Source organism: Rattus norvegicus, chromosome 2, assembly GCF_021556685.1.
Source record: "Rattus norvegicus strain SHRSP/BbbUtx chromosome 2, alternate assembly SHRSP_T2T, whole genome shotgun sequence".
Taxonomy (NCBI): Eukaryota; Metazoa; Chordata; class Mammalia; order Rodentia; family Muridae; genus Rattus; species Rattus norvegicus.
Window position 1 is genome coordinate 1,982,692 of NC_141535.1, and position 24,012 is coordinate 2,006,703.

Consider the following 24,012-nt stretch of genomic DNA (forward strand, 5'->3'; position numbering starts at 1 on the left):
GAAAAATATTGGGAATTCTACTATAGCATGTCTCATTGATCACATGGGATGATAAGTCAATAGTACAGACAAGACCATCAGTCATCAGTCTTAGAATAGTGAATGTCATAAGTTATAATCCTTCAAGAAATTGAAATTAACCACAAGAGATCAAAGCTGCTTTCTGACCATGGTGCTTTCTAGCACCATGTATAGAAGTGGGGATAGGAACATGGACTATAAATGAGAGTCTTAGCTCTGACAGTTGAAAATGGAAAAAAAAGACTGCCCTAGAATATTTTTAAAGATTTTTATTATTACGTATTGAGTCAAACAATAATAGATTTCATCATCTTACATTTCATACATGCTAATAATTTGATCCCATCCATTCCCCTTCCTCTCCGTTCTTCCAGTCACACTCTTTCTCTCTCTCCACCTTTCCTTTTATTCCGCCTCTACTTTTCTGTCATTTTCTGGGGGGGGGTTAATTATTTTAATTAGGGTTTCTCACAGGAACATGTGCAAATTAACTGTAGCAAACCATTGAGGAAAATCTCACCCTCCTCTAGCCACTGTAATAGCCTATAGACTACTCTCAGAGAGAGCGAGAAAACAGAATTATTATTTAAAAATCATCAGATCAGACATGGGTGAAATGATCATTTTGGGCAATCCACTACGAAGACTAAAAACATAGGAAGAAACTTCAACTTCTGATATGTAATGGGACACGGCATACAATGGATGCTCTGTAGTTGCCAGTCCAGTAACTTCTGAGATCATGACAAACTCTTTTGGTTATCCCATGGACAGAGAATGCTGACAACTGACCTAGTGATGTTACTTTTAATCCATGTTTGTTGTTGTTGTTGTTTTTGTTGTTGTTGTTGTTGTTGTTGTTGTGGCATCGTCATCCTCTTCCTCCTCTTCCTCCTCTTCCTCCACCTCCTCCTCCTCCTCTTCACCTTCCTCCTCCTCCTCCTCTCGTTTGGATATTTCTGAGATGTAAGACTGAAAAGAGGATGATTTAGTCTTTAAACAATCTCATTCACTCATAAAGGGCGATGGAAGATATTCAGAACAAAAAGAAAAGAGTCGTACAACAATGCCAAGCAACCAGAGCTTCCAGGGACTAAGCCACTACCTAAAGACTATACATGGACTGACCCTGGACTCTGACCCCATAGGTAGCAATGAATATCCTAGTAAGAGCACCAGTGGAAGGGGAAGCCCTGGGTCCTGCTAAGACTGAACCCCCAGTGAACTAGTCTATGGGGGGAGGGTGGCAATGGGGGGAGGGTTGGGAGGGGAACACCCATAAGGAAGGGGAGGGGGGAGGGGGATGTTTGCCCGGAAACCGGGAAAGGGAATAACACTTGAAATGTATATAAGAAATACTCAAGTTAATAAAAAAAAAAAAAAAAAAAAAAAAGAGAAGAGTCTCATGAGCCTAGGCCTCTTCTGTGGGGTTGATAGGCAGCTAACAATTCCTAGATGTAGAAAAACTCATGAGGCCCATCATTGTCTGTGGGTTATGGGTTTGGGAATTTCAGTGATATCTCCCCTGGAATGATCATTGTTTCTTTTTCTGAAATGAAATCCCCCAAAGTTCAGAATCTCCAGCAACTTGAAAATGAGAGAAAATCTTCCATAGGTATCTGTTATTCCACGGGAATGTTTGCAGCGATAAGAATGGATCGATTTGCATTCATCTACATGCTGACCTCCAGTTGAAGCAGAAAGATTCATTGAAAATGCTATCTTTTTTCCACTGGATGGAAAATACCCTTTGTCAAATATCAAGTGACAATAGGTGTGTGGGTTCATTTCTGGTTCTTCAATTCTATTCTATTGATCTACCTGCCTGTCTCTGTACCAATACTATACTTTTTTTTTATTAATATTGCTCTATAATACAGCTTTAGATTAGGGATGCTCATTCCTCCAGAAGGTCTTTTATTATTGAGGATAGTTTTCGCTATCCTGGGTTTTTTCTTATTCCAAATGATTTGCAAATTGCTCTCTCAAATTCCATAAAGAATTGAGTTGGAATTTTGATGTGTATTTCATTGCCTCTGTAGATAGATTTTGGCAAAATGGAAATTTTAAAATATTAATCCTGTCAATCCATGAGCATTGGGAGGTCTTTCCATCTCCTGAGATCTTCAATTTCTTCTTCAGAGACTTGAAATTTTTATCAAATAAATAATTCACTTGCTTAGTTAGAGTCACACTGAAATATTTTATTTTATTTGTGACTATTCTGAATGGTGTCATTTCCGTAATTTCCTTCCCAGATTTTGAATAGAGTAAGGCTACTGATTTTGTTTGAGTTAGTTTTATACACACCCACATTGCTGAATTTCTTTATCAGGCTTAGCAGTTCTCTGGTGGCACTTTTGGGGTCACTTAAGTATACTATCATATCGTCTGCAAATAGAGATATTTTTACTTCTTCCTTTCTAATTTGGATTCCTTTGACCATCTTTTGCTTTCTGATTGCTCTGGCTAAAACTTTGAATACTACATTGAATAAGTAAGGAGAGAGTACGCAGCCTTGTCTAGTCCCTGATTTTAGAGAGATTGCTTCAAGTTTTTCTCCATCTAGTTTGATGGGGCTACTGGTTTCTTGTATATTGCTTTTATTTTATTTAGGCATGGGTTCTGAACTTTTTTAAGACTTTTAACATGAAGGAATTTCAAATTTTGTCAAATTGTTTCTCAGCATCTAATGAGATTATCCGGTTCTTTATGTTTGTTTGGTTTTTTTTGGGGGGGGGTTGTTTTTGTTTTTGCTTTTATCTATTTGGTTGATTTTAGCCCTGAGTTTGATTATTTCCTGCCGTCTATCCTTCTTGGGGTTATTTGCTTTTTTTTTGTTCTAGAACTTTTAGGTGTGCTGTCAAGCTGCTAATATATGTTCTGTGCAGTTTCTTTTTGGAGGCACTCAGAGCTGTGAGTTTTCCTCTTAGCACTGCTTTCATTGTGTCCCATAAGATTGGGTGTGCCCTGCCCTCATTTTCATTAAATTCTAAAAAGTCTTTAATTTCTTTCTTCACTTTTTCCTTGGTCAAGTTATCATTGAGTAGAACATTGTTGAACTTCCATGTGTATGTGGACTTTCTGTCATACTTTTTCTTTTTTTGTTATTGAAGACCAGCCTTATTTCGTGGTGATATGATAGGATGCATGAGGATTATTTCAACTTTCCTCTATCTGCTGAGGTCTGTTTTGGAAAAGTTACCATAAGAGTTGAGAAGAAGGTATTTTTTTAGGATCAAATGTTCTATAAATATCTGTTAAATTGATTTGGTTCATAACTTCTCTTAGTTTCTCTATGTCTCTGTTTAGTTTCTCTTTCCATGATCTGTCCACTGATGAGAATGGGGTGTTGAAATCTTCCACTATTATTGTGGGAGGATCAATGTGTGCTTTGAGCTTCAGAAAGGTTTTTTTTTATGAATGTAGGTTCCCTTGCACCTGGAGAATAGATATTCAGGATTGAGAGTTCACCTTGGTGTATTTTTCTTTGATGAATATGAATTGTCCTTGCTTAACACTTTCGAAAACTTTTGGTTGGTAGTCAATTTTATTGGATATTGGAGGATATACTCCAGCTTGTTTCTTGGGACCATTTGCTTGGGAAATTGTTTTCAGGCTTTTACTTTGAGGTAATCTTTTTCTTTTTTACTGACCTCTATTTCCTGTGTGCAGCAAAATGCTGGGTCCCCTTTACGTATCCAGTCTGTTAGTCTATGGCTTTTTATTGGGGAATTGAGTCCAATGATATTAAGAGATATTAAGCAGTAGTGATTATTGTTTCCTTTTATTTTTGTTGTGAGAGGAGTAATTACATTTGTTTGGCTCTATTCTTTCAGGTTTATAGCAAGAACATTACTTTCTTGCGTTTTTTAGGATGCAGTTTCTCTCCTTGTGTTGGAGTTTTCCATCTATTATCTTTTGTAGGGTTGAATTTGGGGAAGATATTGTATAAATTTGGCTTTGTCATAGAATATATTGGTTTCTCCATTTATGTTAATTGAGAGTTTTGCTGGATATACCAGCCTGGGCTGGTATTTGTGATCTCTGAAGGTCTATATGACATCTACCCAGTATCATCTGGTTTCTGTTGCTTAGGTTTCTGCTCTTGCCTCTCACCATCAGGTTGTCTCTGGTTTCAGCTGGCCTTGCTATCTCTGACAGTGGCTTGACCCTCCTATAAGCCTGTGTGTCCCACACAGACCTGTCTTCTCCCAGCGGGAACTGGGTACAGAGAACCGTAGGTCCTGGTCAGGTCTGGGTTCAGGCAGAAACTGGCAGATCCTTTCCCAGACTCTTCCTCGATTCCTCTGTCCTGAGGGTTCCTGGCGTGTCTCTTGGAGCAGAAGTGGTGTTCTTACCTTTGCTCTCAAGTGTGTCAGCATGCTTGGTGACTGGCTTTCAGCTCTAGGTGCAGGCAAAGCCAGGAAGGATCCTGTCCCTGGCTGCTCCTAGCTTCCTGTGTCTAGAGGGCTCTAGACAGGTTCCTCTTGTCCAGATTATGAGCAGAAGTGGTGGTCTCCCCTGACCTCTCAGGACTGTCTGCCTTTCTGAGAGTCCAGCTCTCTCCCCTATGGAATCTGGGTACAGAGAACTGTGGGACAGAATCATCTCTGGTGGTATGCAGAAACTGGAAGCGGTGTTTAATACTTTAATTATATAAATCAAATAGAAATAAGAGAGGCTGAGTTTGAAGTCTCCTGGAGAAACTATTACTATTACATCCCCCAAAACTTTCTATTATACCTTGGAACATACTCTGGAGTGTGCGTATGCACGTTTCCTTTTCTGTAGGGATGTTTGCATTCCTCTGCTCCTGGGAGCGTCTTTACATAGTTATTGCCATTGCGTCTTGTAAGTATACATTTTAATCAACCAGAATATATATTCAACATCTTTTAAATTTTTTATTAGTTATATTTGTTTAATTAATTTCAAACCTTATTCCCCTTCCCGGTTTCCTGTCCATAAGCCCTTATTCCCTCCCCTCCCCCTCCCCCATACAGCTATTCCCCTATATATCTCCCTTATTGCCCCCCCATTTTCCCCTGCACTGGGGGTCCAACCTTGGCAGGATCAAGGTCTTCCCAATCCCCTGGTGCCCCAACAAGGCTATTCTCTACTACATATGCAGTTGGACCCTTGGTCAGTCCATGTGTAGTCTTTCTGTCATTTCAACATTTTAATCAAAACTTGCTATAGATCTACAGAGTCAAGACATATCCATTCATCATAATTTGATAATATAATGAAAATTCTGTACAATTTTTTCACAAAATAAGGTATTTGAAAGCTCAGAGAGACCTAATAATATACCCAATGAAAGAATTTGTGCTATATCACCTATACTTTTGTTTTTGTAATAAAATATTTGAATTTGCTCTGTTTAAAATAAAGTTTTAACAAAGATTTTTAACAAGGTTTTTAAAATTCTTTTTTAAGTTTTTCCTTCTGTACATTTTTTTCAGGTGCTCACAGATCTAAAACAGGCCTCAGATTTTTGGGGAAGTGGGCTGTGTACAGCTAGGAACCACCATAGCTGGTGAACTAACTCTGAGCTTTTTCAACACAAGTGCTTTTTAGTGCTGAGACACATCACCAGTTCTGAAAAAAATGTGTTTAAACAAACTTAAGGGCAGGAGTGGAGATAGCACAATGGAGAACAATGATTTTAAAAGAAAATTATGTATTAGTATATAAAGTATCAAATAAGGCCATGGGAAATTAATTTAAAAGGGAAAAGAAAAAAATATTGTCTTAAAGGAATTCCTTAGAAAAGCAAAACACAAAATGCAATAGTGTAGGTAATACAGGTAGAAATTCAAGGCACAGGGGCAGACTGTCCTCTGCCTGTGCTAGAGCTCAGTGGAAATTCAAGGAGCTGACAGGATTAGAAGAAACACTCTGTTGCCATCCCCATCCCCTCAACAATTATCCTGAACTTGGAAGATGATAGTGTATAGGGTATTTGGAGAGAAGTGGAGCTGTTCACTCCCCTGTGCTTGCTTTACAGCTGACAGGGGCTCCATTCAATTTCACACTTTTATTTTAAAAATTAAAACAGAGAAATTCCTTGATAAAGATCTAATTATACTTTTAAAATTTACAAGAAGGAGTTGCCAGTTTGTTTTTTGGTTTTGTTTATACGTTCATTAAATGCCTATATTTGTCAACTGAAAGGATGACTCAGCAGTTAAGAGCACTGCTGCAGGAATCATTCCACTTCTTTAGCCTCTGGAGACATCTGTACTCATTTGGCAGACTCAAATACACATATGTACAAGCAGTCACACACAAAAAAATAAAAATAAGTCTTTTATTTTTAACTCTGCATTTGTCATTTTCACTTAAAACTTTATTCCAAATGCCTGGTGGAGAACTTCTTTACATTTATGAAGTATTAATATAAGTTAATTTAATTAAAAAGTTCAGCACCATTTTTGGTACTACATATAGAAGGTGATAGTGAGAAGACTAAAAACCTAGGGAATAAACATGTTCAATTCCCCAAAAAGTATACTGGTTTCCTTAGAGAGGGACACTGACAATAGGTCTTTAGTCTGTGACAGCCCTGACCTAGGCAGCGTAACTCTGGAGCTGTGTCAGCTCCTGGGACACCTAGCTAGAAGAGATGACAAGGCCAAAACTTAGCTGGTTTCTAAAATTCTTCAAGGTCCCACCAAATAAAATGAAACTAACATAGCAGCCACTCAAAATTGTACTAGTGTGACTACTTTGTCCTTACCAATTATATTAGAAGTTATCTAACCCTTATGGAAAATTCCCTAACGCTGCATTAAAAAGGGTCTTACACGTCAGTCAAGTTCTTGTCATTTTGAATGGTTAACCCAATATGCTGCTCATTTCTGCAGAAATGCTAACTCCAGGAGCATCAGACATCTTTCTCTTTTATGTGCCCATTCCACACACATATAAAGAAGTCAAAATGAAAATTTGAGATTCATGAAAGTTCCTTCTCTGTGATAATGCTCTGGTAGTCATGTTGTGAAGAAGCTTGCAAACACTTTAGTCACAGGGCTAGAAAGAGACTGAGGTGAGTTCAGAGTCAAAATCTGCCTAACAATATCTCCCTTTAATCCTCTTTGATTCTGGAACTATGTCAGCCCAGTCCCTGTAATTGGACGGAGGCTTGCCAGTGACAAAATCAAATAAGACTTTCTGTTTACTGAAAGAATAAAAAATACAGCCAAAAAGTCAGAAGTTTAGAAATGCTATCTCACCCCTAAGAATCCCTAAATACATCAAATTCCAGACCCTGCTCTCCACCTGTAATAGGTAGAAGGTCACATTTCTTGAGCCTGCTCTCCCAGAACCTAGATAAAATGGCTGAAAGATAAGGCCCTTAGATCCTGACCTAGTAAAGGTCTCCTTACTTGAGTGAGGGTCTCCCCACTCTGGGGGTCTTTCGTACTCAGTGGCTGACAATTTGATTGTCTCTGTCAGAGCTGACTCTCCAACCCAATTAAGCTAGTACCACATGATTTGTTTGTTTAAAAACCCATTCTCTCAGTCCAGTGTTCATGATTGCCACATTTAAAATTTAAAATCAATCAACATTCCTGATCTGGTAAATTGTATAAACATCATTTCTTCATATGAATTAGTTTTCAGAATTTTAAGTCTCACAAAGTTAAGGTTAGAAAGAGAAGGCCATCTTAAAATGTCAAGGTTTAAACAATTAAAATAATTTTAGAAGTTTTTAAAGTACATGAACACTTTGAATTTCACCTGGAGCCTTAGATTTTTTGAAATGTAGCAGTAATAAGAGCCTACATTCACTAGAAGTTAAATCAAACAAAATTTCTTCGTTTACATTAACAAGGAATTGATTTTGTGTTAATCCATTTCTAAGTTCTTATCTATCTAATTTGTCATAATAAAGTATATCAAAACATTTAAAAAAGAATGTTATGACTATTCTATCTCCTGCAATAAATTATTATGTTCAAATACAAGTTCTTAAATGTTGTAGGATTCATTTTCTTTTCTCAGGTGGCCCAAACATCTATGGTACAGTGTATAGGGATCAGTTAACTAACTCATTCATTCCCATCAAGATGCTCACAAACAATAGCTAATTTCTTTTCATCTATTTCTGGTTTTACTGTATTTTCTTATTTTATTAGACTGCCCTTTTCTTTCTTCTTAAAAGTATTCGTGTGTGTGTGTGTGTGTGTGTGTGTGTGTGTGTGTGTGTGTGTGCGTGTGTGTGTGTGTGTGTGTATTTCTGTTGTATGGGAGACCCTCACTCAAGTCTCGGGATGACACAACCCCCCAAGAACTCACACAAGACTGTCTTTGCTTTAATCACATGAGGCTTATCAATAGGAACCAGTGCACTGGGGTCGAGACTCATATCCCACGCAGGGGCACAGGAGTTCAACCCCCAGTAGCTGGGAGAAGGGTTATTTAAAGGAAGAAGTCACAACCCAAGGGGGCAGGGATGGTGTCATTGGAAAATGTGGAGAATACCAGTGAAAAATCACGAGGAGAAGCTTCCCATCTCTCAAGATTGCTTTTGAGATTGTAATCTAACTTTATTTTCAGCTGGTTCCTGGAAGAAGCCTCCTCTTCTCTTAGATAGGATCACCTATCTAAGGGCCTTAAGCCCTTTTATCTGGATCCTGGGAGAGCAGGCTCAAGAAATGTGACCTCTTACTTACAGGCAGAGAGCTGGAATTTGAGGTATTTATGGCTCCTTAGGGGTGAGGTAGCATTTTTAAGCTTCTGACTTTTTGGCTGCATTTTTTATTCTTTCACATGCATGCAAGTGTACGTGTTGAGATAACAGAATGACCTCAGATGTGGACACTGATTTCTTTGGTATTTGAGGCAGATATACTACAGGCCAGCTAACCAGTAAACTTGAAATTAGATTCTCTTCTCTCTACCTCCTATTTATCTTAGCATTATTGTTATAGGCATGAGTATAATGGTGTCTGATTTAATGTGGGCTTTGAACTCAAGTTTTCATCTTGTCTAGTAAAGAAACACAGGACACCTGCCCCCATCTCTGCTCATCAAATCCTGTACTCTCCTGTCCCTGAACAGAGTCAAAGCAGTTAGTATTCTCTTCCTCCACCCTATGACTCCCTGTGTGGAGCCAGAGCAATGCCTCTGCTTTTGAAGAGGGCAGACAAAAGGAACCCTATCTTAATTACTATATAGTGACACTCAATTTATAGCAATTAGAACCCAAGCTTAAGGCAGGGGGTAGGATGAGGTTGGGGCAGGTGTCAGGTTAGCTGGAAAAGAAGCCTATTCTATTTAAAAAAGAAGTAAAAGTGGCCAAAGCCTGAGGGCACAATAGCTACAACTTCTCCCAGCAAGTTTGAAAACGTGCTGAAGAGAGTTTGTCCTGTAGCCATGAAGCCTAGGCAGATCAGAAACATAGAGGGTTGAAAAGGCTTGGCCAGGTCTGCCATTACAAAACTAGTGCTGGGATAAAAACAACACAATACACAAAATAAAAGCCATAGGCAGCTAAACTTGTAGGGCACTAAACTTAAAATTGGTAAAACAAAGTCCTTTGAGAGATGTTTTGAGATTAAAAACAAAAAATGTTTTCTATATTTGGGATGAGGGAAAGCGCAATGACACAGGGTATCTGGATTTCATATGATCTTGCTTTGTTTATAAGCATGCAAATGGCTATATTTCAATCATTATAGTTCTCTATGTCCTCTTTGGGAGAAATCAGAATAAGGAAGATGTGGGAGATTGAGAAATTAAATACTAGATTAAAGATCATAAAACAGAGGTTGAAATCATCTTTAAATCAAAACAGGAAACCCTCAGAAGAATACAATCTGTAATTTACTATAGTAAAATCAAAAAATGTAGTTCCAGTTAGAATGGTTCCATAGGAGCTTGAGAAATCAGGATGGCAGCTCATAGGCATATAATATATTGAAATAAGAATACAGATTCTGCTTATTAATCCTAAATAAAAGCAATGCCATACAATAGGTTGTGTTTTAATTTTATTTGGAAAATTTGATACAGTGTAACATTGGTAAATGTTACAATGGCTTTCTGCCTTCAGTTCTGAGGAGGATAATGCTGAGATTACACATTTATTAGAAATGAAGGCTATCTTAGATATACCTTTACAGATTAAAACTGATGATGCTTAGCAATATAGGTTCATTAAAATACAATTTCATGGGCATTATGGCATGAAGCCTATTCCAGATAAAGTTTACAATCCTACAGGTTAAGCCTTTATAAAAAGGCCTAACAATGTTTCATTGTTGAAATAGGCTATAAATAGAAGTCCTTCAAAGGTACCAAACACTCAGAGAATATGGCATTTAAACATAATTTTATTAATTTAAGAACTTTGTTGATATTGAAACTGAAAGATATCTGTTTGATATTAGTGTAGCCATTTCTTTTTTTTTTTCTCTCCATCTTTATTAACTTGGGTATTTCTTATTTACATTTCAATTGTCATTCCCTTTCCTGGTTTCTGGGCCAACATCCCCCAACTCCTCCTAATTCCCTTCTATATGGATGTTCCCCTCCCCATCTCCCAGCCATTACCACCCCCCCCAACAATCACTTTACCTGTGGGTTCTACCTTGGCAGGACCAAGGGCTTCCCCTTCCACTGGTGCTCTTACAAGTCTATTCATTGCTACCTATGCGGTTGGAGGCCAGGTTCAGTCCATGTATATATAGTCTTTGGGTAGTGGCTTAGTCCCTGGAAGCTCTGGTTGGTTGGCATTGTTGTTCATATGGGGTCACGAGCCCCTTAAACCTCTTCCAGTCCTTTCTCTGATTCCTTCAATGGGGGTCCCGTTCTCAGTTCAGTGGTTTGCTGCTGACATTCGCATATGTATTTGCCATACTATGGCTGTGTCTCTCAGGAGAGATGTACATCCGGTTCCTGTCAGTCTGCACTTCTTTGCCTCATCCATCCTATCTAGTTTGGTGGCTGTATATGTATGGGCAACATGTGGGGCAGGCTCAGAATGGGTGCTCCTTCAGTCTCTATTCTAAACTTTGCTTGCCAAGGGTATTCTTGTTCCCCTTTTAAGGAGTGAAGTATACGCATTTGGCCATCCTTCTTGAATTCATGTCTTCTGTGCATCTAGGGTAATTCAAGCATTTGGGCTAATATTGACTTATCAATGAGTACATACCATGTGTGTTTTTCTGTAAGTGGGGTACCTCACTCAGGATGATATTTTCCAGTTCCATCCCTTTGCCTATGAATTTCATAAAGTCATTGTTTTTGATAGCTGAGTAGTAGTCCATTGTGTAGATATCCCACATTTTCTATATCCATTCGTCTGTGGAAGGGCATCTGGGTTCTTTCCAGCTTCTGGTTATAATAAATAAGGCTGCTATGAATATAGTGGAGCACATGTCTTTGTTATATGTTGGGGCATCTTTTGGGTACATGCCCAAGAGAGGTATAGTTGGGTCCTCAGGTAGGTCCTCACCTGCATGAAGCTGTATATGTATCAAACAATGGACTAAGACTCCCTGCACATAAATTGTTTATAAACCTCTCTTTCATGATCAACTCCCATTCAAAAGTATTCAAGAGCATATCCACATACTGGAGGGAGAAATCTGTTTCAACTGGCCTGAGACAGTTTAGAATATATACTCAGTAAGTCGTATTGAATCCTCTGGAACAACTTTCAAGGGAAACATCCTGTTTAATGTCATATACCTAGTGATAATGAATATGCATTTGATTAAATCAAACGCATCATGGTAACTGATGTTCACAGTTAATTAAGGCTTGCCTAATCAAAAAAAAAGCCAATCAAAACAGAAATATCGACACTGAACTCTGAGTAAACAATTCCTCCTTCTCAAGAGGTCCACAAATTAAAGCTACACTGAATACCAGTGTTTCTCACTTTGCTTTTGAATAAAGTTTCTTTGTCACCTTGCTCTCTGTGACTTATGTAATAAGATGAAAACATCCTGGAAACACCTCACCTAGACAGTAACCTCAGATAAAACTGATAAGCATCTTCTTCAAATAATGACACGAATTATGGAAGCTCCAAAATAATTCTCCTGTTACTTTCTTGTAAGAACTTCTAAGAATGACACAAGCCATGTCTAATCTCATGCCTATTCAAAGAAATCAGAAGTTATAAAAAAAATTCACCCTAGTGTTGTTTTTTGTACCAATTTCAACTTTAAGATATTAAGTACAATCATATTGGAATACCTTTTTTTCTCAGAAGTTTTGATAATGTCACCTACAATAAAGCAAGAGGAGAATCCTTAATGAATTTCTCTAAAATACAGTTGCATGATAGATAAAATATTAACTCTAGAATGAGAATATTAGAAAAATGCTTGTTTCTGTGTTACTGCATTGAAAATGTAATTTATACCCCTTTGTCATTTTCAAAATGCAGATGTTCATAGTATACATATTAGATTATGTGGACTATTAATAATAATAAAAGTTTCTAACAATAATTGAAGAACAGAGCCAGTACTTTGAGACAATAATGCTTCTGTCACCTTTAATGTATAAAGTTTTTGCTATAGGTACACAATGATTCCTACATATGAAAGTCTAAATGCTCTACAGCTCATGCTTTCTGGTTTCAAGAAGTGAAAACTTGAGTAATAGCTTTTAACTTCAAAATCAAAATGAAAACAAAATGCATGAACAGAAAGAACAGAAGGAAAATAAAAGAAGGGAAGAAAGAAAGCATGGAAGGAAGGAGGGAAGGAAGGAAGGAAGGAAGGAAGGAAGGAAAGAAGGAAGGGAACAAGGAAGAAACAGGAAGAGATTTGGTAAGTTGCTCATTTGACAGGTTACATGCCAGTATGTAAGACACCCTTGGATGAGTTCCAAAACTGTACAAGATCAGGCATGGTTGTTCGTATCTACAATTTATTGGTGAATTTCAGACATTCAAAGTCATCACTGGATATATAGTGAGCTTCAGGCAAGTCTGGGGTTTATGAGACCCTGTGGTAAAAAGAGAGAGAGAGAGAGACAGAGAGAGAGAGAGAGAGAGAGAGAGAGAGAGAGAGAGAGAGAGAGAAGGAGCTAGGGACATAGGGGTAGAGGAAGAAAGGAAGGACTGACTTCGAGCGATAGCGACGCAAGATGGCAGCCACCACAGGCTCGGGAGTAAAAGTCCTTCGAGATTTCCGACTGTTGGAAGAGCTGGAAGAAGGCCAGAAAGGAGTAGGCGACAGCACAGTTAGCTAGGGTCTGGAGGACGATGAGGACATGACACTCACAAGATAGACAGGCATGATAATTGGGCCTCCACGAACAATTTATGAAAACCGAATATGCAGCCTTAAGATAGAGTGTGGGCCACGCTAGTATCCAGAAGCATCCCAGTCTGTGAGATTTGTAACAAGAGTCAATATGAACGGCGTGAGCAGTTCCAATGGAGTGGTGGATGAACGAGCCATGGCAGTGCTGGCAAAGTGTCAGAATTCCCACAGCCTCAAAGTCATCCTGCAGGAACTAAGGCACTTGATGATGTCAAAAGAGAACATGAAGCTGCCACAGCCACCAGAAGGACAGTGTTACAGCCATTAGTCACCAAGGCCCTGGCCTCCCTTCCCCATCCAACCCAAGTCTTCATTTTCCATAGTAGTGAATTTTCTAGATCCATCTGTAGACCTCAAAGTACTGGAGAGTAAGCCCCATTTAGACTTCATCCTGAGACACTGCTCTGATACTAACTTCTTGTCCATTTGAAATACCTAAGTTGTGCTGTGTAACATCATCTGTCGAGTATAACTGCTGTCTGCCTGGTTGAACTTATGGGATCAATAAGGTGTGTTGAAATCGGTTTCCTTTGGGAGTGGTGGGCACAGCTAACGCAACTGTGGACAGACACGTCTCACACAATCACCTGCTGCTGGCACTTGGCCTGAGTATGCCTTTGCCCGGCCCGCCCTCTGCCACAGCTGTGTGGTGGCCCATAGAATAGATGGGGAGGTTTCAGGTAGCAGCTGTGGGACTGACCACCACTAGGCTTGGGGTGCTCTGGCTGTACCCATGCTTTCTTAAGTCTTAAGTGATTGCCCCATCCAAGCCATGGTCCCCACTCCTCCACTCCCACCCTTGGTCAAAGCTTAAATTGTAACCTCCCCTCCCCTGAAATTGGCCTCGGGTGAGGAATTCAGAGCTTCTAGTCTCCCCACCTTTATCAAGGGGTGCTGCTTTCCCCTCCTCAAGTCCCTTGTTGCCCATCACCACCAAACAATTGCTGTGGCCAGAAGCCATCAGATAAGGTTGAAAAAGCCTGGCCTCCCTCCCTTAGCTCTGGACCACACTTGTTCACCTGCCACCAGCCTGCGAAGGGTGCTCTGGGTCCGAGGCCCTGCCACCACAATTAGCTCTTGAGCTTTGAGCTCAGGTCTAGAGGTGAACAGAGCAGTCACAGGGCGACTCAGACGGGCCACCACTCAGGGTCCTTGGATATATGCCTAGAGAAAGGCCATGTGGAGAGTCCTCAGTGCACAGGTTCTGAGTTCGTTCCTTTTCCCATAATTGCTTTGTTTTTACACGATGAAGAGGTTTGAACAGGGCTCTCAGTCACCCTGACCACCCATAGGGTCTGGAGTGGAGTCTGACAGCTGAAGCATGAGGCCCTGACTCTGCCAACTCGGGTTTCAGTGTTGCTCCTCAGACCCTGGGCAGGGACCCAGAGGAGCTCTGTGTCACCATGTTCACAGATCGTTTGCAGATAGGTGGGCCTAGCTCCTGGCTCATTGACAAGCTCCCCACTCTGTTCAGGACCACTAAATGTTGAAATGTGGATGCATACTGAAATAAAGGCAATTGGAGGTGTTGCAAAGGAAAAAAAAGACTGAGCAAATGAAACACTGGTGATTTTTTGTTAGTCCATTCAAGCCTCATTAAGTTTCAAATTTTTCAAACTAGCCATACGTACAGCAAAATTCAAAAAGACAATGATAATAACCACATGGCAGTCACCTGGGAAGGGAATTTGCTCACAGTGGTAGAATGTAAATGAGCTGAGTTGATAGTATAAGAATAAAGCAAATCCTCAACTGATTGATTTGAAGTATCTTTTCCCACATATGAGCTTACTTTAATGAGAGGAATGGTGGACATGTCAACCTTTAATGAAGTACAATTTTTTAAGACTTCTCTATTCCTATTTTCAGTCATGGTGACCTCATGCAGGATTTTCTGATAGTATATATCAGTATGATATCATCTTACTAAAATCAATAGGAAATACAGTCCAAATTTTTGAATCCCAATTAATTAAAGATGAATATTTACACAAAATTGTTTGTATCAAATTCGACAAAGTCGTTTTCGTGAATAAGAAAGTTACACAGAACTAAACCCTTAACAAAAATTAAAATCAGGACCTATAGAAAAGGCTCATGGGTTCAGTGTCCAGTATCTATACTTGGTGGGTCATTACTACTTGTCAATCGAGCTCTGGAAATTGGATACCCTCTCCTACATTTTGCAAGTACCTGTACTCATTTGTGCACACATGTACAGATGCATGAAGCAAATATTTAAAACCACTTTTAATATGAAAAACTAAAAAAAGTCAAAAAGAAAATGAAGGACAAAGAACAATGATTTGAATATAAGTCATGTTAATACTGTACATATCTATAAAAAAAAGTCATTTAACATAACCTTGAAACAGCATAATTCAGATAGTTAAAATGCAGTCCCACACTCCCACCCAGTATTTAATATCAAATTATTCTCTATAGTTATTCAAATCAATATTCAAATCAATAATTTCTACAGGTGCATTTAATAGTCTTTGCTCATTAAACTAATCAAAATCTATGTTGTAGTTATTTGAAGAGAAAGAATTTTACGAATCACGTGATATCAACTGAATAAATATGAAAATTATGTATGCAAACTTTACAAAAGTTAGTTTCAACACGAAAGTATAAATTTATAATTTAATAAACAAGGAACTAATTGATCAACCAAATGTTAACAACTAAAATTCATCTATGTATGCAATAGAAAATAATATTTGAGATATAAAATTAAGACTTGTGTTAGTAAAATAATGCATAAGTTATTTTACTTAAAGTCTGACTTAATCATTTGATGACTTAGTTGTTCCCCATGTACAACCACCTGTACCCCCAGGACTGCAAATTATAAATATGATTCTATAATTTCTAATAAAGAGCAAATAAATTTCAAACAATCATCACAAAAATGTTTACTAACAGCAATCACATTCAAATCAGACAAACAAAAAATAAATTGAACACCATGTGCTCCAGCTGTATATCCTGTGAACATAACCCCAAGACACCAAATTACTACAGAGGTACTTGTACAGTTTCACCCATTGTTGTTTAGTTCCCAGCAGGGAGGAAATGTAATTCATATGAATCCTCTGACTGCTCTGCTTTTCCTATCAGTTATTTTGCTATGCTGCCACTATGCCATCCTCATCGTGCAATCCTAGATAGCACAGTGATCTATGACTCCAAGATATAATGTTTGACTATGTAATTGCAAATATTGGAAGAGAAATGAAGTCTTAAATACTGCTATATATTTATTTAAATGTCCCTGTTTGTTTTATTCCAGAGACTGTGCTGCAAAAGGTATATACACACTTCTCCCTCATTTCCTCTGCTGAAGGCTATGTGGCTCAGTTTTAATTCTCATGTGATAAAGTATCACATTCTCTATACTATTTCAAGACATGTATCTCTCTTATTCTTTTCTATTTAAAGAGTCTAAACTGTCCTTATATCAAACTATGCTGTTTATATAACAGGCAGACCCTGAAATATCAACTGTACTTCACAAGGTAACTATGCAAAATACGGTTTTATAGAATTCCTTGAAATGCATCTACTCCGATTTTTATTTTCTGGTCTATTCAGGTGTCTTTTATAATATCCACCTGCTTGTTACCTATGGAAAATTACCAAACAAAAGCAAAAAAGAAAACAATTCAGGTCTGTTATCAAATCTTAAGCAAACATTCATCACTCTAGGACTGGGAAATTGCTCAGAGGGTAGAAACATATGGACCTGGGTGTGAATATTCAGCATGTATACATAATGCCAGGCATAGGGGATAGCTACACATAACTATTACCTCTGAATCCTGAGGACTCACTGACCAGTTCTCCAATCCCACACTGAATTTCTAGTTCAACAAGATAACTTATGTCAAGAACAGTGAACAGCACTAAAGAAGACGCTTGAAATCCTTCTCAGAACTCCAAAAACACATGCACAGATGGGTAAAACCAGACGGTTACAGGCATGCACCACACACTCACATCCACCAACATTCTTACAACACACAACACCACAGATACATAGAAAATGGTTAAGGGACTGCAGGATAATTCTTAATTTGCTGTTCTCACCCAGTATGTATCTTAGATACTGATAATAACCAAGAAAAGATTACGCTGGAAGAGAGTTTATCCATATTTTTAACTTTTGCTATATGTTAATTTAATTAAATGCTTTCGTAATTTTACACAAAATATTATATCCAGATTTATGGGATTGTAGAATCACCCAGGACAAAAATTTTTGAGCATGTCTGAGAGACATCAGACTGGAAGAGTTCTAGTGCAAAGGCCCTCCAGCCAGAAGCTGGAACCCAGATGCCCTTCAACAGAGGAATGGATACAGAAAATGTGGCATATTTACACCATGAAGTACTACTTAACTTTCCAAAACAATGACTTCATGAAATTCCTAGGCAAATGGATAGAACTAGGAAATACCATCCTGAGTGAATTAACACAGTTAGTAGATACTAGTCCAAAGCTTGGAATACCCAAGATACAATTCATAGACCATATGATGCTCAAGAAGGAGGAAGAACAAAATGTGTACACTTCAGTCCTTCCTAGAAGGGGGAACAAAATACTCAAGAGGGAGGGGAATGTCGGGACACAGAGTGGAGCAGAGACTTAAGGAAAGGCCTTCTAGATGCTGCCCCCTCTGGGGATCTATCACATATGCAGCCACCAAACCTAGTCAGTATTGCTGATGCCAAGAAGTCCTTATTGATGGGAGCTTGATGTGGATGTCTCCTGAGAGACTCTGCCAGAACCTCACTGATATAGACAAGCATGCTTGAAGCTAACCATCGGACTCCATGGGGACTCCAATGAAGGAGTGAAGAGACTGAAACGGCTTGCAAACCCATAGGAAGAACAACAATATCAACCAACTAGACTCACCAGTGCTCCCAGGGATTAAACTACTAACCAAATAGTACTCATGAAAAAGCCTAATGCTTCAGTTGCATATGGAGCAGAGGATGGCATTGTCTGGCATCAATAGGAGGAGAAGCCCTTGGTCCTGTGAATGTTCCTTTCTCCAGTGCAGGGGAATGGTATGCTATTGAGGTGCGAGTGGGTGGATGGGAGGAAAAGCATCCTCATGGAAGCAGGGGGTGGGTTTTGGGAGAGTGGGGAACTGGGCAAGGGAATAACATTTGCAGTGTAAATATATAAAATATCAAGTTAAAAAATGTTACCACTGCTCTTAATAACCCTATATAAGTTTTTAAAATCCACTTGCCAAAATTCTTACTAAGTCTGTTTTGTGTTCACACATGGACTATGATGGATTAACACCATATCTGGGAATATCTTCTCAATATTAGACATAACATCTGAATATGTGATTATTTATATCCATTTTTTGTTCAAGAAGAATCCGATGCCAAAGAAAATTTCCTCTTTTTCATTAGCATGGAAATTATATTCAAAATAAGCTAATAAAATAAAGGATACCTGAGTGTATACACATTCACATACATATTCATATATACGAATATGTGTGTATATATGTATACACGATGTAGGACTCCTTCACATGGCATCTAGGCCTTAACAGTTCCCTCATGCCTACACATTGCCTCTAGGACTTCATGTTTTCCCTAGACCTTTAACAGACAGCAGCTTTGCCCTCTGAGCCATCAGTCTACAGAGGAATTCATAGAGAAACCCTGTCTGAAAAACTAGGGGAGGGAGAAAAACAGATTAACAGATTGATTGCTCTCTCTCTCTCTCTCTCTCTCTCTCTCTCTGTGTGTGTGTGTGTGTGTGTGTGTGTGTGTGTGTGTGTGTGTGTGTGTGTAACTGAGGAGTTACTGGCAAATAAATGTTTGCCCCTCCTCTGTAAGCCAGGCCACCCCAATACTGCTTTTCCTTTTCCTTAGTTTGTTTGGTTTATTCCAAGTTAATTGTATCTGTTTCTTTAATTTCCTCTTCATTTCTTTATTTGAGTCAGGGGTCTTTGCACATAAGCCCTGGAAATCAGTACTTGGATCAGGTCTGCAGCCTGCTCACAGGGTTCTACCCACCTCCACCACTCAAGTGATGCAATAAAAGACATGCAGCACCGCAGCTGGCTTCCTTTCACTGTACATTTACTTTAGTTCCAATGTTCATTCAGGTCTGAGAGAGGAGGGAGGGAAGGAGGGAAGAGAGACAGAGAGTGACAGAGAAACAGTGACAGAGAGGGAGAATTGTAGGTTATTGTTCCATCGCTTCAATCACTGTCTGTTGTTAGCCATCTTGGCAACCATGCCCCGAAACCCTACCTCGGGTAAGATCAAGCATAATGGCAGCAACCATATAACTCCTGCTTAGTCACACTGAACACCCAGGTCATCACTACCTGTGGAGAATTGTAAGGGGGCTCCTCTGATCTAGAGAGTAGTACCATTGAATGAAATGAGAAGCACAACAAGCATTATTTGTTTTGAAATATAAGACGTGGAAAGAACTATATGTGTGGATTTACAGACAGACAGACAGACAGACAGGACAGACAAGACAGAACAGGACAGGACAGGACAGGAGAAAAAAAACAAGAACACAAACAAAAACTCAAAATGGAAGTCCGGTTCCAAATAGTCTCTGTCTGCACTGTCGCTCTAGAGTTGGTGGTCCAACTTATAAAAGCTTATACATGGATGGTTTTGGGAAATGCTGCTGGGTGTTCGGTTCAGGTCCAAGAATATTGCGGGTAACTAGACAACAAAGAAAGCAGTTAGACTGACTTCTACAGTGTATGGTTTCTGAGTGTGTTATCACACAGAAGAACCTAACAGGATATGTAATGAATTCCGGCAGTAACAGCAGAAACAACTAATGAGAAAGTGTCCTTATAATATTAGTAACTGCAACAAAATGGCAGACTAGCTAGGTAACAGTTACCTAGCCATTAACTAATCTGACATAGGCCTTCTTCACATTGCATCTAGATAGGCCTTCCTATCTTCCTCTCCAGTGCTGAGACCAAAGTGAGATCAAACTCATGCATCACCATGGGTGCCTTCCTTTTCATTTTTTTCTTTCATCCTAGGAAGTGTGTATGTGTGTGTGTGTGTGTGTGTGTGTGTGTGTGGGTGTGTGTGTGTAGATAGAGAGAGAGAGAGAGAGAGAGAGAGAGGGAGAAGGAGAGGGAGAGGGGCAGAGGGAGAGATAGAGAGAGTGCTCTAGAGAGAGAAAGAGAGAGAGAGAGAGAGAGAGTTTAAAATCAGCACTCAAGACTTTTTTCCTTCATATCCCTACCCAAATCCCCCCAGACCAGTAGTAAAGCCACCAGCACCAGAGACAGAGGAAGATGAAGTCTCTAGTCTGAAAAACTAGAGGAGGGAGATAAACAGATCTCTTTCTCTCTCTCTCTCTCTCTCTCTCTCTCTCTCTCTCTCTCTCTCCCCTCTCTCTCTTCCTCATAATTTGTTAAAGTGTTCCCTTTGTGCTGTGTGTTTTCTACTTTATTAAGCAAGTTTCACATCTTACTAGCTCCAAAGAGGAATCAACAGTCTCTTGGCGTGCAGGCAGTTGTTGCCTTCTTTAAATATATTTTGGTGTGTTTGTTTGTTTGTTTGTTTCAAAACCCAGGGCCTGCCTTCGTTCAACAAATCCAAACCCAGTTTTCCAAGGGAACAATGGAGTCAAGTCCGAAGTCACTGGCATTTAAGTCATCTGCCATTGACAGTCATAGGAGATGGGAATATTGTGCTTTCTCCAATGGAGATTCACCTGGGTATGCATCAACCACATATAAGGGCAGGCCTGGGGTAGAACAGGGTGGTGGATGGGGAGGAAGGATCTGGCAAGAGCTCTGCGATGGGAAACTATGATCAGAATGTCGCACAGAAAACAAAATTTGTACTTTAAAAAAAAAAAAAAAAAAAAAGCTCCCGATATCTATCCAAAAAGGAAAGGAAAAAAAAACCGACAGCAGAACTTTACTAACTACAAATGTTCCATCTCCCTGTATCCAACCACTCCACTCCCAGATAGGTAGATGATAGTTTGCACTTCTGTCCCAATTGTGCTATTGAGATTAATAAAAGGGGAACCACCTCTGTGGTTATGTTTTACACACACGAAATAAAATAAAAGGAGTGGATAGACGTGCCTGGCATTTTAAGATGCTCAATTTCTTTGCAAGCTTCATTTTGTTTCATTCTTTTAAAGGTTTGTTTATTTATTTTCATTTATATGAGTATAATAAAACCCTTTTCATATACACATGGCAGTAGAGTACATGGGATATCCCTTTGCAGAGGGTTGTGAGCCACTATATGGTTTCTGTGGAATGAAACTCAGGACCTCTGGAAGAACAGAGCAGTGAGTGCTCTTAACCTCGGAGCCATCTCTCCAGCCCTTCACAAGCTTTATTTAACTAAACATTAAACATGAATCAGAAATGCCAAATCTTGTAAATATGGTCCAGATTCAGCCTTACTTAGAAATCCAGAGCTGGCAGGGCGAGGCTGGGAGTGAGCAAAGTGAGTCTTCCTCTTTCCCTGAGGGTGTGCTATCAATTCCATTACCATTTCCAAGCAGCTGGGTGTGAGTCTAACTAAGGTTTTCTTCAGTCATTTGCCATGAGCCAGAGCACTGAAAGGACAGCAAGGGATCAGACATTCACAACTGAAATCATCACTCACTGATTTCAGGCAGAAAATTTGCCCCCCCTAAAGAGGCACCGCCTGGCTCAGCGCTGAAGCAAAGCATGCTAGGGCAGCAGCAGTATTTCCTGGACAGTCCTTCAGGGACATGCACATTCTCCAGCCCCACCCCACTCCCTCTCAGCTAGCTCCTGTCCACCCCTACCCCTTCCCCCACATACAGGGAGGAGGCCTTGTGTGTGTGGAGAGGGGAGATGGAAGTATCTCTTGAGAGAGGGTTCGGGTCTCCCAAACAAATAAATAACTAGAATCTTCATTTATTTACTTTATTTCATCGAGCATACCATGGCAGAGGGAAAAGGAGCAGGGAAACTAGGCCAACTGGTAGAGCTCCTTTCATTTTGTTTCAAAAAGGAAAAGCCAAAGAAACAACACTCCCTGGTTTTCGTGAAAGGAACATAATGGGAAAAGTTGAAACTTAATACTTTGGCTTTTAATAAAAGGGCCAACAGATCTACCTCCTACTTGGTAAAAAAAGAGGATAAAAAACCACAAAAACGTTCTGTCAGCCAACTTCCCTTTAAACAGGAAGACTGTTTTTTTTAAGCATCATTTTAAATACTTAAATATGTATTTGTGTGTGTGTGTCTGTTTGTGTGTGTCTGTCAGTCTGTCTGTCAGTGTCTTCTGTATGGAGAGGAGGTGCTGTAACACTCGGGACAGGGTGGTCTGGGGCCCCCAGGTGATACCGCACCGCACCACCCTCCCCCCCCAGTCACCTTCCCCGTAGGGCCTTCCCAGTGGTCCCTTAGCCGGTTTCTGTGCACCGCCTTGGTGGAAGGGCGCCTGGCTGCGGCCAGTCGCCGAACATGGGGGGAGGGGCGGTCACCCACCAATCCCCCCCCCCCCCCCCCCCGGCAGCACCTGCGCACCCGCGCCCGCCGCCTGAGCGCCCGCCGACCACCCTGTTGGGAGGAACGGGGACAGCGACGGCGGGACGCTTGGCAGGGGGAGAAAAACGCGCGGGTGGAGGGGTCGGGAGGAACGGGAAGTGGGAAAGATCCCCCGGGATCACCCGCACAGCCGAACGCCCGTCTCTGGGTTGAATCCTCTGGGCGGACTGCGCTGACCACACCCGTTTACCTCTTAACGGTTTCACGTCCTCTTGAACTCTCTTCAAAGTTCTTTTCAACTTTTCCTTACTGTACTTGTTGGCTTTCGGTCTCGTGCCGGTATTTGGCCTTAAATGGAGTTTACCACCCACTTTGGGCTGCATTCCCAAGCAACCCGACTCCAGGAAGATCTGGGCCCGGCAAACCTGGGCCCGCTAACGGCCTCACACCATCCAAGGGCTCGGCCTTGATCAGAAGGACTTGGGCCCCCACGAGCTTTGCCGGGGACTGAGTCTTCCATACGCCACATTTCACGCGCCACGGCACGCGGCGGGGATTCGGCACTGGGCTCTTCCCTGTTCACTCGCCATTACTGAGGGAATCCTGGTTAGTTTCTTTTCCTCTGCTGAGGAATATGCTTAAATTCAGCGGGTCGCCACGTCTGATCTGAGGTCGCGGTTGACAGGGGAAGGAGGAAAGGAGGGCGCGCGTGGCCGCGGGCGGACGGACGGAGAGGAGAGCGAGAGGGTGCCGGGGTCCCAGGCCGGGGCCTGCGACCTCTCTACCCCGGCCAGCTCCCACATCCCGGGGACAAGTCCCGTCAGCGCACGGACGCCAGCAGCGTCACGCCAGCTGGTGCCCGAGCGGACGGGCCCCACAAGAGGGAGGGGGGGGAGGAGAGGTACCTGAGACCAGCCCCGGCGGGTGCGTTATCCCCCATCCCCAATCCGACTCTCGCAGGTTGCTCTCTCTGCGCGCAATGGTGGGTGCGTGGCAGCGGCGAATGCACGGACCCAGTGGGTGGGGCCCGCCTCCCACCAGACAGGAGGCGGGATGACCGACCCGGGCACCATGGCCCCTCTCTCGCCCAGGCAGGCACCCGACCAGCCCCCGCTGATGTGTCCCCACGGTGGGGAGAGCAGGCGAGAACGGGAGCGAGAGCGCCGGAACGAGCAGGAC

At 40.9% G+C, this 24,012-nt stretch overlaps 1 long non-coding RNA gene and 2 pseudogenes across 3 annotated transcripts; 2 read left to right on the plus strand and 1 right to left on the minus strand.

Annotated features, from left to right (window-relative positions):
- The window catches only part of LOC148006609 (uncharacterized), a 2,902,548-nt pseudogene that overhangs the window by 1,933,416 nt on the left and 945,120 nt on the right, over positions 1 to 24,012 (plus strand).
- LOC148006618 (uncharacterized) lies at positions 276 to 23,814 on the minus strand. 2 transcript variants are annotated; one of them, XR_015673305.1, is made up of 2 exons: positions 23,739 to 23,814; positions 276 to 993 (listed from the first exon to the last, which is right to left on the minus strand). It is a non-coding gene; the product is annotated as an uncharacterized LOC148006618 (long non-coding RNA). The 2 variants fall into 2 exon arrangements; XR_015673309.1 differs by lacking the exon at positions 23,739 to 23,814 and adding an exon at positions 10,612 to 11,454.
- On the plus strand, positions 13,119 to 13,634 carry LOC147995910 (ubiquitin-conjugating enzyme E2 variant 1 pseudogene; annotated as a pseudogene). Its single transcript, XR_015673050.1, has one exon. The product of XR_015673050.1 is annotated as a ubiquitin-conjugating enzyme E2 variant 1 pseudogene, transcript variant X2 (transcript).